The sequence below is a fragment of the Arachis hypogaea genome, chromosome 14 (genome assembly GCF_003086295.3).
Source record: "Arachis hypogaea cultivar Tifrunner chromosome 14, arahy.Tifrunner.gnm2.J5K5, whole genome shotgun sequence".
NCBI classification, from domain to species: Eukaryota; Viridiplantae; Streptophyta; class Magnoliopsida; order Fabales; family Fabaceae; genus Arachis; species Arachis hypogaea.
In genome coordinates, this window is record NC_092049.1 from 96,092,375 (window position 1) to 96,105,439 (window position 13,065).

The window sequence follows — 13,065 nt, forward strand, 5'->3', positions numbered from 1 at the left end:
CGGAAGTTAAATTCGATCTAAAAGAAGACGAATATCTGGAGATCCAAGAACAAATTCAAAACAGGAGCTAGAAAGTCCTAGCTAATCCTGAAACAAAGGTGGGAAGAAACATGGTACATGAATACTACTCTAAACTATGGCAAACAGACAGGCAGAGAATAGCTAGAACCGCATTCTATGATTATCGAACTCTGGTCAGAGGAAAGATTGTTCACACCCACCCTGACAAAATAAGGGAGATCTTCAAGCCGCCTCAACTGCAAGATGACCCAGACTCCTTTAATAGGAGAATGATGAGACCAAATCAGAGCTTGGACAAAATCTTAGAGGACATATGCCTCCCTGGAGCCAAATGGACAACCAACACAAAGGGTGTCCCAAACCAACTCAAAAGAGGAGATCTCAAACCAGTCGCCAGAGGTTGACTGGACTTTATTGGGCACTCTACACTGCTCACTAGCAACCACTCTGAAGTCACCATCAAAAGAGCAGTGATGATCCATTGCATTATGCTGGAAAAAGAAGTGAAATTTCATCAGCTGATTTCTTGTGAGCTTTACAAAATTTCAAACAAGAACTCCAAAGATGCCAAATTGGCTTATCCAAGCTTGATCTCACTGTTATGTAAAGATGTTGGAGTAAAGATGGGAGTAGATGAGTATATTTCAGTTGAGCAACCAATCACCAAAAAGTCAATGGAAGGACAAGTGCAGGACGATCCCATCAAGTGGAGAGCACAGGAGTTCCTCCCGGAAATTCCTCAATTTGAATACTGGGGGCGCCTAGAAGCATCTATCACCAAGTTGCAAGAAGCTATGGATCAACTAAAGGAAGAACATCAAAATCAAAACAGCATGCTCTGCAAGCTGCTTAGGGAACAAGAAGAGCAAGGGCGTGAACTGAAAGAACTGAAGCGCTAGAAGCTATCTCTTGAAGGGCCAAGCAATCCACAGACTAAAGAGGCATCTACCTCCCAAAGCAAAGGTTGTTGAGTCCTAACTCTGTGATAACCTTTTATCTATTTTAAGAGTTTATGAGCATTAAAATTAGAGTCATTTGTCTTTATGTCTTTAGTTTTTTTTCTTTTATTGCTAAGTGTCTGCTTTTATGCCTAATTTATATTATTTCCAATAAATAATAAATAAAGATCAGAGTCTATGCCTTAAAGTTATGAACATCTTATGAATCCATCACCTTTCTTAAATAAAAAAATGTTTTAATTACAAAAGAACAAGAAGTACATGGTTTCGAATTCATCCTTGAAACTAGTTTAATTATTTTGATGTGGTGACAATACTTTTTATTTTCTGAATGAATGCTTGAACAATGCATATGTCTTTTGAATTTGTTGTTTATGAATGTTAAATATGTTGGCTCTTGAAAGAATGATGAAAAAGAAGAAATGTTATTGATAATCTGAAAAATCATAAAATTGATTCTTGAAGCAACAAAAAGCAGTGAATACAAAAGCTTGCGAAAAAAAATATGGCGAAAAAAAAGGGGGAAGAAAAAGAAAAAGCAAGCAGAAAAACCCAAAAGCTCTTTAAACCAAAAGGCAAGAGCAAAGAGCCAATAGCCCTTAAAACCAAAAGGCAGGGGTAATAAAAAAGATCCAAGGCTTTGAGCATCAGTGGATAGGAGGGCCTAAAGGAATAAAATCCTGGCCGAAGCGGCTAAACCAAGCTGTCCCTAACCATGTGCTTGTGGCGTGAAGGTGTCAAGCCAAAAGCTTGAGACTGAGTGGTTAAAGTCAAGATTCAAAGCAAAAACAGAGTGTGCTTAAGAACCCTGGACACCTCTAACTGGGGACTCTAGCAAAGCTGAGTCACAATCTGAAAAGGTTCACCCAGTTTTGTGTCTGTGGCATTTATGTATTCGGTGGTAATACTGGAAAACAAAGTGCTTAGGGCCACAGCCAAAACTCATAAAGTAGTTGTGTTCAAGAATCAACATACTAAACTAGAAAAATCAATAATACTATCTAAAATCTAAGTTCCTATAGATGCCAATCATTCTTAACTTCAATGGATAAAGTGAGATGCCAAAACTATTCAAGAGGCAAAAAGCTACTAGTCCCGCTCATCTGATTGGAGCTCAGTTTCATTGATATTTTGGAATTTATAGTATATTCTCTTCTTTTTATCCTATTTGATTTTCAGTTGCTTGGGGACAAGCAACAATTTAAGTTTGGTGTTGTGATGAGTGAATAATTTATACGCTTTTTGGCATTGTTTTTACATAGTTTTCAGTATGATTTAGCTAGTTTTTAGTATATTTTTATTAGTTTTTAAATAAAAATCACATTTATGGACTTTACTATGAGTTTGTGTGTCTTTTTGTAATTTCAGATATTTTCTGGCTGAAATTGAGGGACCTGAGCAAAAATCTGATTTAGAGGCTGAAAAAGGACTGCAGATGCTGTTGGATTCTGACCTCCCTGTACTCAAATTGAATTTTCTGGAGCTACAGGAGTTCAAATGGCACGCTCTCAATTGCTTTGGAAAGTAGACATCTAGGGCTTTCCAGAAATATATAATAGTCCATACTTTGCCCGGGTTTAGATGATGCAAACTGGCATTCAACGCCAGTTCTCTGTCCTATTCTGGCATTAAACGCCAGAAATAGGTTACAAATTGGAGTTAAACGCCCAAAATAGGTTACAACCTGGCGTTTAACTCCAGAAATATCCTAGGCACGTGTAAAGCTCAAGTCTCAGCCCCAGCACACACCAAGTGGGCCCCGGAAGTGGATTTCTGCATTATCTATCATAGTTTAATCATTTTCTGTTAACCTAGGATACTAGTTTAGTATTTAAACAACTTTTAGAGATCTATTCTGTACCTCATGACATTTTAGATCTGAACTTTGTACTCTTTGATGGCATGAGTCTCTAAACTCCACTGTTAGGGGTGAGGAGCTCTACTGTGTCTCGATGGATTAATGCAATTATTTCAGTTTTTTATTCAAACACGCTTGTTTCTATCTAAGATATTCATTCGCACTTCAATATAAAGAAGGTGATGATCCGTGACACTCATCACCATTCTCAACTTATGAACGCGTGCCTGAAAACCACCTTCGTTCTACCTTCGATTGAATGAGTATCTCTTGGATTCCTTAATCAGAATCTTCGTGGTATAAGCTAGAATCCATTAGCAGCATTCCTGAGAATCCGGAAAGTCTAAACCTTGTCTGTGGTATTCCGAGTAGGATTCAAGGATTAAATGACTGTGACGAGCTTCAAACTCGCGAGTGTTGGGCGTAGTGACAGACGCAAAAGGATCAATAGATCCTATTCCGACATGATTGAGAACCGACAGATGATTAGCCGTGCGGTGACAGCGCACCTGGACCATTTTTACTGAGAGGACGGATGGTAGCCATTGACAACGGTGATCCACCAACACACAGCTTGCCATAGGAGGAACCTTGTGTGCGTGAAGAAGAAGACAGAGGAAAAGTAGAGATTCAGAAGATAAAGCATCTCCAAAACTCCAACATATTCTCCATTACTGCATAACAAGTACTATTTAATTTATGCTTTTTACTCTTTATAAATATAATCACTCTTATCATTGATTTCCTGACTAAGAATTACAAAATAACCATAGCTTGCTTCAAGTCGACAATCTCCGTGGGATCGACCCTTACTCACGTAAGGTATTACTTGGACGACCCAGTGCACTTGCTGGTTAGTGGTACGAGTTGTGAAAAGTGTGATTTACAATTCGTGCACCAGTCTGTCACTACGCCCAGCACTCGCGAGTTTGAAGCTCGTCATAGCCATCCCTTCCCAGATCCTACTCGAAATACCACAGACAAGGTTTAGACTTTCTGGATCTCAAGAATGGCCGCCAATAATTCTAGCCTATACCACGAAGACTCTGATCGTAGATCAGGAGGCTAAGAGATATGCATTCAAGCTTGCTTTCATGTAGAACGGAAGTGTTTATCAGGCACGCGTTCATAAGTGAGAATGGTGATGAGCGTCACATAATCATCACATTCATCATGTTCTTGTGTGTGAATGAATATCTTAGAGAAGAAATAGCCTTGAGTTGAATAGAAAAACAATAGTACTTTGCATTAATTCATGAGGAACAGCAGAGCTCCACACCTTAATCTATGGTGTGTAGAAACTCTACCGTTGAAAATACATAAGAACAAGGTCCAGGCATGGCCGAATGGCCAGCCCCCTAAACATGATCTCAGAACATAAAATTAGTCAAAGACTAACCAGAGATGTAAATACAATAGTAAAAAGTCCTATTTATACTAAACTAGTTACTAGGGTTTACAGAAATGAGTAAATGATACAGAAATCCACTTCCGGGCCCACTTGGTGTGTGCTTGGGCTGAGCGTTGAAGCTTTCATGTGTAGAGGTCTTCCTTGGAGTTGAACGCCAGTTTGTAACTTGTTTCTGGCGTTTAACGCCAGAATAGGGCAGAAAGCTGGCGTTAAATGCCAGTTTGCATCGTCTAAACTTGGGCAAAGCATGAACTATTATATATTGCTGGAAAGCCCTGGATGTCTACTTTCCGACGCAATTAAGAGCGCGGCATTTGGGTTTTGGTAGCTCCAGAAAATCCACTTTGAGTGTAGGGAGCTCAAAATCCAACAGCATCTGCAGTCCTTCTTCAGTCTGTGAATCATATTTTTGCTCAAGTCCCTCAATTTCAACCAGAAATTACCTGAAATCACATAAAAACACACAAACTCATAGTAAATTCCAAAAATGTAATTTTTAATTAAAAACTAATAAAAAAATACTAAAAACTAATCAAATCATACTAAAAACTATGTAAAAACAATTCTAAAAAGCGTATAAATTATCCGCTCATCACAACACCAAACTTAAACTGTTGCTTTTCCCCAAGCAACTGAAAATCAAATAGGATAAAAAGAAGAGAATATACTATAAATTCCAAATATCAATGAAACTTAGCTCCAATTAGATGAGCGGGACTAGTAGCTTTTTGCCTCTGAACAGTTTTGGCATCTCACTTTATCCTTTGAAGTTTAGAATGATTGGCATCTATGGGAACTCAGAATTCAGATAGTGTTATTGATTCTCCTAGTTCAGTATGTTGATTCTTGAACACAACTACTTTATGAGTCTTGGCCATGGCCCTAAGCACTTTGTTTTCCAGTATTACCACTGGATACATAAATACCACAGACACAAAATTGGGTGAACCTTTTCAGATTGTGATTCAGCTTTGCTAAAGTCCCCAATTTAGAGGTGTCCAGGGTTCTTAAGCACACTCTGTTTTTGCTTTGGACCTCGACTTTAACCGCTCAGTCTCAAGCTTTTCACTTGACACCTTCACGTCACAAGCACATGGTTAGGGACAGCTTGGTTTAGCCGCTTAGGCCAGGATTTTATTCCTTTGGGCCCTCCTATCCACTGATGCTCAAAGCCTTGGATCCTTTTTATTACCCTTGCCTTTTGGTTTTAAGGGCTATTGACTTTTTCTGCTTGCTTCTTTTTTTTTTCTTTTTCTTTTTTTTTTTTGCCTTCTCTTTTTTTTCCGCAAGCTTTTCTCTATTCACTACTTTTTCTTGCTTTAAGAATCATTTTTATGATTTTTCAGATCATCAAATAACATTTCTCCTTTTTCATCATTCTTTCAAGAGCCAACAATTTTAACATTCATAGACAAAAAATTCAAAAGACATATGCACTGTTCAAGCATTCATTCAGAAAACAAAAAGTGTTGTCACCACATCAAAATAATTAAACTAATTTCAAGGATGAATTCGAAACCATGTACTTCTTGTTCTTTTGTTTTTAGAACATTTTTCAATTAAGAGAGGTGATGGATTCATAGGACATTCATAGCTCATAGACACTTAAACACTAATGATCATATAGTAAAGACACAAACATAATTAAAACATAAGGCTCAGAAACCGAAAAATAGGAAAATAAGAACAAGGAGATTAAGGAACGGGTCCACCTTAGTGAGGGTGGCATCTTCTTCCTCTTGAAGAACCAATGGTGCTCTTGAGCTCCTCTATGTCTCTTCCTTTGTTGCACCTCCCTCATAGCTTTTTGATCTTCTCTAATCTCATGGAGGAGGATGGAGTGCTCTTGGTGCTCCATCCTTAGTTGTCCCATGTTGGAACTCAATTCTCCTAAGGAGGTGTTGATTTGCTCCCAATAATTTTGTTGGGACCTCAGAGATCACCTTCTTCTTGGCCATAACTTCATAGAAGTGGTCTTGATGGACCTTTGAGATGAATCTCTCTATCTCCCATGACTCAGAGTTGGAAGCAATTGCCTTCCCTTTCCTCTTTCTTGAGGTTTCTCTGGCCTTAGGTGCCATTAAAGGTTATGGAAAAACAAAAACCAATGATTTTACCACACCAAACTTAAAAGGTTTGCTCGTCCTCGAGCAAAATAAGAAAGAAAGTAGTAGAAGAAGAAGAAAATAGAGGAGATGGAGGGAGATATGTGGTTCGGTCAAGGGGTAGAAGTAGTGGTTAAAATGTGTGAAAATGAAGGAGTGGTGAGGGGTTTATATAGGGGTGGGCGGAGGGTTAGGTTTCGTGTATTAGGGTTAGGTTTGGGAGGGAAAGGATTTTGAATTTGGAGGTAGTGGTATTTTTGGGAAAAGTGAATGAGGTGATTGGTGAAGGGTATTTGGGGAAGAGTGTTATGAAAAGGTGTGAAGAAGAGAGAAGAAGAAGTGGGGTAGGTGGGGATCCTATGGGGTCCACAGATCCTGAGGGGTCAAGGACTTAGCATCCCTGCTCTATTAAGGCGTGCAAAAACGCCCTTAGAGTGCAATCCTGGCGTTTAACGCCAGACTGCTGCTTGTTTCTGGCGTTAAACGCCAGCTTTTCTCCCTTTCTTGGCGTTAAACGCCAACTTGATGCTCTGTTTTGGCGTTAAACGCCAGTCTGGTGCTTGTTTTGGGCGTTTAACGCCAGCTTGATGCTTCTTTCTGGCGTTAAACGCCAGTTTGATGCTTCTTACTGGCGTTTAAACGCCAGTAAGCTCTTCCTCTAGGGTGAGCTATTTTTAATGCTGTTTTTCATTCTGTTTTTGATTTTTCAGTAGTTTTTGTGACTTCACATGATCATCAACCTAAAGAAAACATAAAATAGCAATGGAAAATAAATAGATATAAATAAATAACATTGGGTTGCCTCCCAACAAGTGCTTCTTTACTGTCAATAGCTTGACAGTGAGCTCTCATGGAGCCTCACAGATGTTCAGAGCATTGTTGCGACCTCCCAACACCAAACTTAGAGTTTAAATGTGGGGGTTCAACACCAAACTTAGAGTTTGGTTGTGGCCTCCCAACACCAAATTTAGAGTTTGACTGTGGGGACTTTGGTTGACTCTGCAGTGAGAGAAGCTTTTCATGCTTCCTCTCCATAGTTACAGAAGGAGAACCTTGAGTCTTAAATACAAGGTAGTCCTCATTCAGTTGAAGGACCAACTCTCCTCTGTCCACATCAATCACAGCTTTTGTTGTGGCTAGGAAGGGTCTTCCAAGGATGATGGATTCATCCTCATCCTTCCTAGTGTCTAGGATTATGAAATCAGTAGGGATGTAAAGGCCTTCAACCTTTTACTAACAAGTCCTCTTCTAATCCATAAGCCTGTTTCATTGATTTATCTGCCATCTCTAGTGAGATTCTTGCAGCTTGTACCTCATAGATTCCCAGTTTCTCTATTACAGAGAGTGGCATGAGGTTTATCCCTGACCCAAGGTCACACAGAGCCTTCTCAAAGATCATGGTGCCTATGGTACAAGGTATGAAGAACTTTCAGGGATCCGGTTTCTTGTGAGGCAATATCTGCCTTATCAATGCACTTAGTTCATTGGTGAACAAGGGGGGTTCATCCTCCCAAGTATCATTACCAAATAAACTGGCATTCAACTTCATGATGGCTCCTAGATATTTAGCAACCTACTCTTCAATGATGTCTTCATCCTCTTCAGAGGAAGAATAGTCATCAGAGCTCATGAATAGTAAAAGGAGGTTCAATGGAATCTCTATGGTCTCTAGATGAGCCTCAGATTCCTTTGGTTCCTCAAAGGGAAACTCCTTATTGGTCAGTGAACGTCCCAGGAGGTCTTCCTCACTAGGATTCACGTCCTTCCCCTCCTCTCTGGGTTCGACCACACCAAGTAAGGTTATGACCTTGCACTCTCTTTTTGGATTCTCTTTTATATTGCTTGGGAGAGTACTAGGAGGAGTTTCAGTGACTCTTTTACTCAGTTGGCCCACTTGTGCCTCTAAATTTCTAATGGAGGACCTTGTTTCATTCATGAAGCTTAGAGTGGCCTTAGATAGATCAGAGACTATATTTGCTAAGCTAGATGGATTCTGCTCAGAATTCTCTGTCTGTTGCTGAGAGGATGATGGAAAAGGCTTGCTATTGCTAAACCTGTTTCTTCCACCATTATTAAAGCCTTGTTGAGGCTTTTGTTGATCCTTCCAAGAGAAATTTGGATGATTTCTCCATGAGGGATTATAGGTGTTTCCATAGGGTTCTGCCATGTAATTCACCTCTGCTATTGTAGGGTTCTCAGGATCATAAGCTTCTTCTTCAGAAGATGCTTCTTTAGTATTGTTGGATGTAGCTTGCAATCCATTCAGACTATGAGAAATCATATTGACTTGCTGAGTTAATATTTTATTCTGAGCCAATATGACATTCAGAGTATCAATTTCAAGAACTCCCTTCCTCTGAGGCGTCCCATTACTCACAGGATTCCTTTTCAGAAGTGTACATGAACTGGTTATTTGCAACCATGTCAATGAGTTCCTGAGCTTCTGCAAGCATTTTCTTTAGGTGAATGGATCCACCTGCAGAATGGTCCAATGACATCTTTGATAATTCAAATAGACCATCATAGAATATATCCAGGATGGTCCATTCTGAAAGCATGTCAGAAGGACATTTTTTGGTCAATTGCTTGTATCTCTCCCAAGCTTCATAGAGGGATTCACCTTCTTTCTGTTTGAAGGTTTGAACATCCACTCTAAGCTTGCTAAGCTTTTGAGGAGGAAAGAACTTGGCTAAGAAAGCTATGACCAGCTTATCCCAAGAGTTCAGACTATCTTTAGGTTGAGAGTCCAACCATATTCTAGCTCTGTCTCTTACAGTAAACGGGAAAAGCATAAGCCTGTAGACCTCAGGATCAACCCCATTGGTCTTAACAGTATCACAGATTTGCAAGAATTCAGTTAAGAACAGAAAAGGATCTTCTGATGGAAGTCCATGAAACTTGCAATTCTGTTGCATCAAAGAAACTAATTGAGGCTTTAGCTCAAAATTGTTTGCTCCAATGGCAGGGATTGAAATGCTTCTTCCATGTAAGTTGGAATTTGGTGTAGTAAAGTCACCAAACATCTTCCTTGCATCTCCACCATTGTTATTATTTTCGGCCATGTCTCCTTCTTTTTCGAAAATTTCTGTCAGGTTCTCTCCAGAGAGTTGTGCTTTAGCTTCCCTTAGCTTCCTCTTCAGAGTCCTTTCAGGTTCAGGATCAACTTCAACAAGAATATTCTTATCCTTGTTCCTGCTCATATGAAAAAGAAGAGAACAGAAAAGAAAATATGGAATCCTCTATGTCACAGTATAGAGATTCCTTATGTGAGTATAAGAGGAGAAGAATAGAAGGAGGAGAAGAGAAAAACTTGAACACAGAGAAGAAGATGGGGTTCGAATTATGAGTAGAAGAGAAGTGTTAGTAGATAAATAAATAAATAGAAGGAGATGAGAGAAGGGGGAGAAAATTCGAATTTAATTTAAAAATAAAAGAAAAATATTTTTGTTTTTATTTTAAAATGCAGTTAGAGTTCGAAAATTAAGAGAAGGAGTAAAATTAAAATTAAAAATTAAAATAATTAGTTAATTACAAAAATTTTGAAAAAGTGGATAGGAGTTTTCGAAAATTAGAGAGAGAAAATTAGTTAGGTGGTTTTGAAAAAGATATGATTGAAATAGAAAACTTTTAAAAATAAACCAAAAAGTCAAGTAGTTAATTGAAAAAGATTTGAAAATCAAATTTGAAAGGGTGAGAAGTTAGAAAAGATTTTGAAAAAGATATGATTGAAATTAAAAAAGATATGATTGAAAATCATTTTGAAAAAGATTTGAATTGGAAATTAAAAAGATTTGATTTTGAAAATTGAAATTGATTACTTGACTAACAAGAAACTAAAAGATATGATTCTAAAATTTAAAGATTGAACCTTTCTTAATAGGCAAGTAACAAACTCAAAATTTTTTTTGAATCAATCACATTAATTGTTAGTAAAGATTTTGAAAAATATGGAATAAAATAAGAAAAAGATTTTTGAAAATCAATTTGAATTTTTGAAAATATGAAAGAAAAATGAAAAAGATTTGATTTTAAAAAAAAAGATTTGAAAAAGATAGAATTTTTAAACTGAAAATTTGATTTGACTCATAACAAACAACTAAATTTTGAAAAATTTTTGAAAAAGTCAACTCAAATATTCAAAATTTATGAGAAGAAAAAGGGAAAGATATTTTTTTATTTTTGAATTTTTAATGAGGAGAGAGAAAAACATAAAAATGATGCAAAACATAAAAATTCAAGATCAAAACATATGATGCATGCAAGAACACTTTGAATGTCAAGATGAACACCAAGAACACTTTGGAGATCAAGATGAACATCAAGACTTATTTTTGAAAATTTTTAGGAAAAGAAAAATATGCAAGACACCAAACTCAAAAATTTTTTAATGTTGAGACACTAACAAATTGAAAATGCAGATGAGAAACAAGAAAAGATGTACAACAAGAAAATGCAAAGATCAAAACAAAGAAGATCATCAAGAACAACTTGAAGATCATGAAGAACATATGATGAATTTTCGAAAATCAAGAAAAAAATTACAAACATGCAATGGACACCAAACTTAAAACTTGACACTAGCCTCAAACAAGAAACATCAAATTTTGGTTTTTATGATTTTATTAAATTTTTTTTTTAGATTTTTCGAAAATTAATTGGAAAAAAATAAGGATTTCAAAATTTTTAATGAGAATTCCTAGAATCATGCAATGTTAGTCTAAAGCTCCAGTCCAGGAATTAGACATGGCTTACTAGCCAGCCAAGCTTTCAGTGAAAGCTCCGGTCCGAAACACTAGACATGGCCAATGGCCAGCCAAGCTTTAGCATACAAATCAGGCATACAACAGCTGATCAGATGGGAGTCCATGGACTCTTGTGACAATAAGTTGAAATCTTGGTCCAAAGGATTAGACATGGCTTCACAGCCAGCCAGACTTTAACAGATCATCGTGAAACTCAAGAATTCATTCTTAAAAATTCTGAAGCCATAGAATAATTTATTATTTTTTTTTGAAAATTTTTCGAAATAAAAAGAATAAAAACAAAAACTTAAAATTAAAATAAAATTACCTAATCTGAGCAACAAGATGAACCGTCAGTTGTCCAAACTCGAACAATCCCCGACAACGGCGCCAAAAACTTGGTGCACGAAATCGTGATCGTTCATTCCTTGGTAACGGCACCAAAAACTTAATACGCACGTTCATAATCTTAGTTCTTTGTCACAACTTTGCACAACTAACTAGCAAGTGCACTGGGTCATCCAAGTAATAAACCTTACCTGAGTAAGGATCGATCCCACGGAGATTGTCGGTTTGAAGCAAGCTATAGTCACCTTGTAAATCTCAGTCAGGCGGATTCAATTGGTTTTGGAGATTTGATAATTAAAATATGATTAAATATAAAATAGGATAGAAATACTTATGTAATTCATTGGTGAGAATTTCAGATAAGCGTATGGAGATGCTTTTATTCCTTCTGAACCTCTGCTTTCCTACTGCTTTCATCTAATCATTCATACTCCTTTTCATGGCAAGCTGTATATTGGGCATCACCGTTGTCAATGGCAACATCCCGTCCTCTCAGTGAAAATGGTCCAAATGCGCTGTCACCACACGGCTAATCATCTGTCGGTTCTCGATCATGCTAGAATAGGATTCAGTAATCCTTTTGCGTCTGTCACTACGCCCAGCACTCGCGAGTTTGAAGCTCGTCACAGCCATCCCTTCCCAGATCCTACTCGGAATACCTGATAAATCCCATTTTTAGGGTTTATCTTGTATTGAATTTAGAGTATTTTGATGACCTTTTCTCGCATTTAACCTATGAATTAGCATGGTTTTGTTATCTCTCCCGTATTTGTGCTTAGGTGTAAAAACATGCTTTTTAGGCCTTATTTTGATGAATTTTGATTTCTCCTTGATTCCATAAGAGGCCTTGATGTGTTTGCTAGTAATTCCAGGATTGAAATAGGCCAGGCATGGATCAAAGGAAGCATGCAAGTGGAGAGAAGCACAAAAAGCCAAAGAATTGATTACGGCCAAGCACGCGCACGCGCACAAGGCGCTCGCGCGCACATTGCAGAATCAGCCAGGGACGCGCACGCGTACCGTGCGTGCACGCGTCGATGTCTGCACATGACTTCATTAAGGCAACACGTGCCTGGCGATTTTGAGGGGTTTCTGAACCCATTTTTGGCGCCAATTGCTGATAGAAAGGAATAAAAGGATCAAGGCCTAAAGGGGAGACATAACAATTGGAGAAGAAGGAAGTGATAGCTTTAGTTTTAAGTAGTTTTAGAGAGAGAAGCTCTCACTTCTCTCTAGGATTAGGATTAGGTTTAGGTTAATATCCCTTCTTAGATCTAGGTTTAATTCATGCCTTAATTCAATTCTCCTTTGCCAATTCTTAATCTTCTCCTCTTCCTCTCCCTAGTTATGTACTTTAGTTCTTGTAATTCTTCACTTTGTTTTGGATAGATTGTTGTTTCTTTTATTCCCTTTTAATAATGCAATTTAAGGTAATTCATGATAATTGTGATTTCCTTGATTGTTGTTGTTAATTCTTTACATTCAATTGTAGTTAGAATTCATTCTTGTTGTGATTGACTATAGTTTTGTTTTGTGCCTTCCAAGTGTTTGATTAAATGCTTAGTTGGATTTTTGTATAGATTTTGTTCCTCTTGGCCTAGGTAGAGTGATTAGTGACTCT

General features: G+C 37.7%; 1 non-coding gene across 1 annotated transcript; it reads left to right on the forward strand.

The window, feature by feature from the left end:
* The first annotated feature begins 8,906 nt into the window (after nucleotides 1–8,906).
* Nucleotides 8,907–9,014, forward strand: LOC112745441 (small nucleolar RNA R71). Its single transcript, XR_003173370.1, has one exon. It is a non-coding gene; the product is annotated as a small nucleolar RNA R71 (small nucleolar RNA).
* The last annotated feature ends 4,051 nt before the right edge of the window (nucleotides 9,015–13,065 follow it).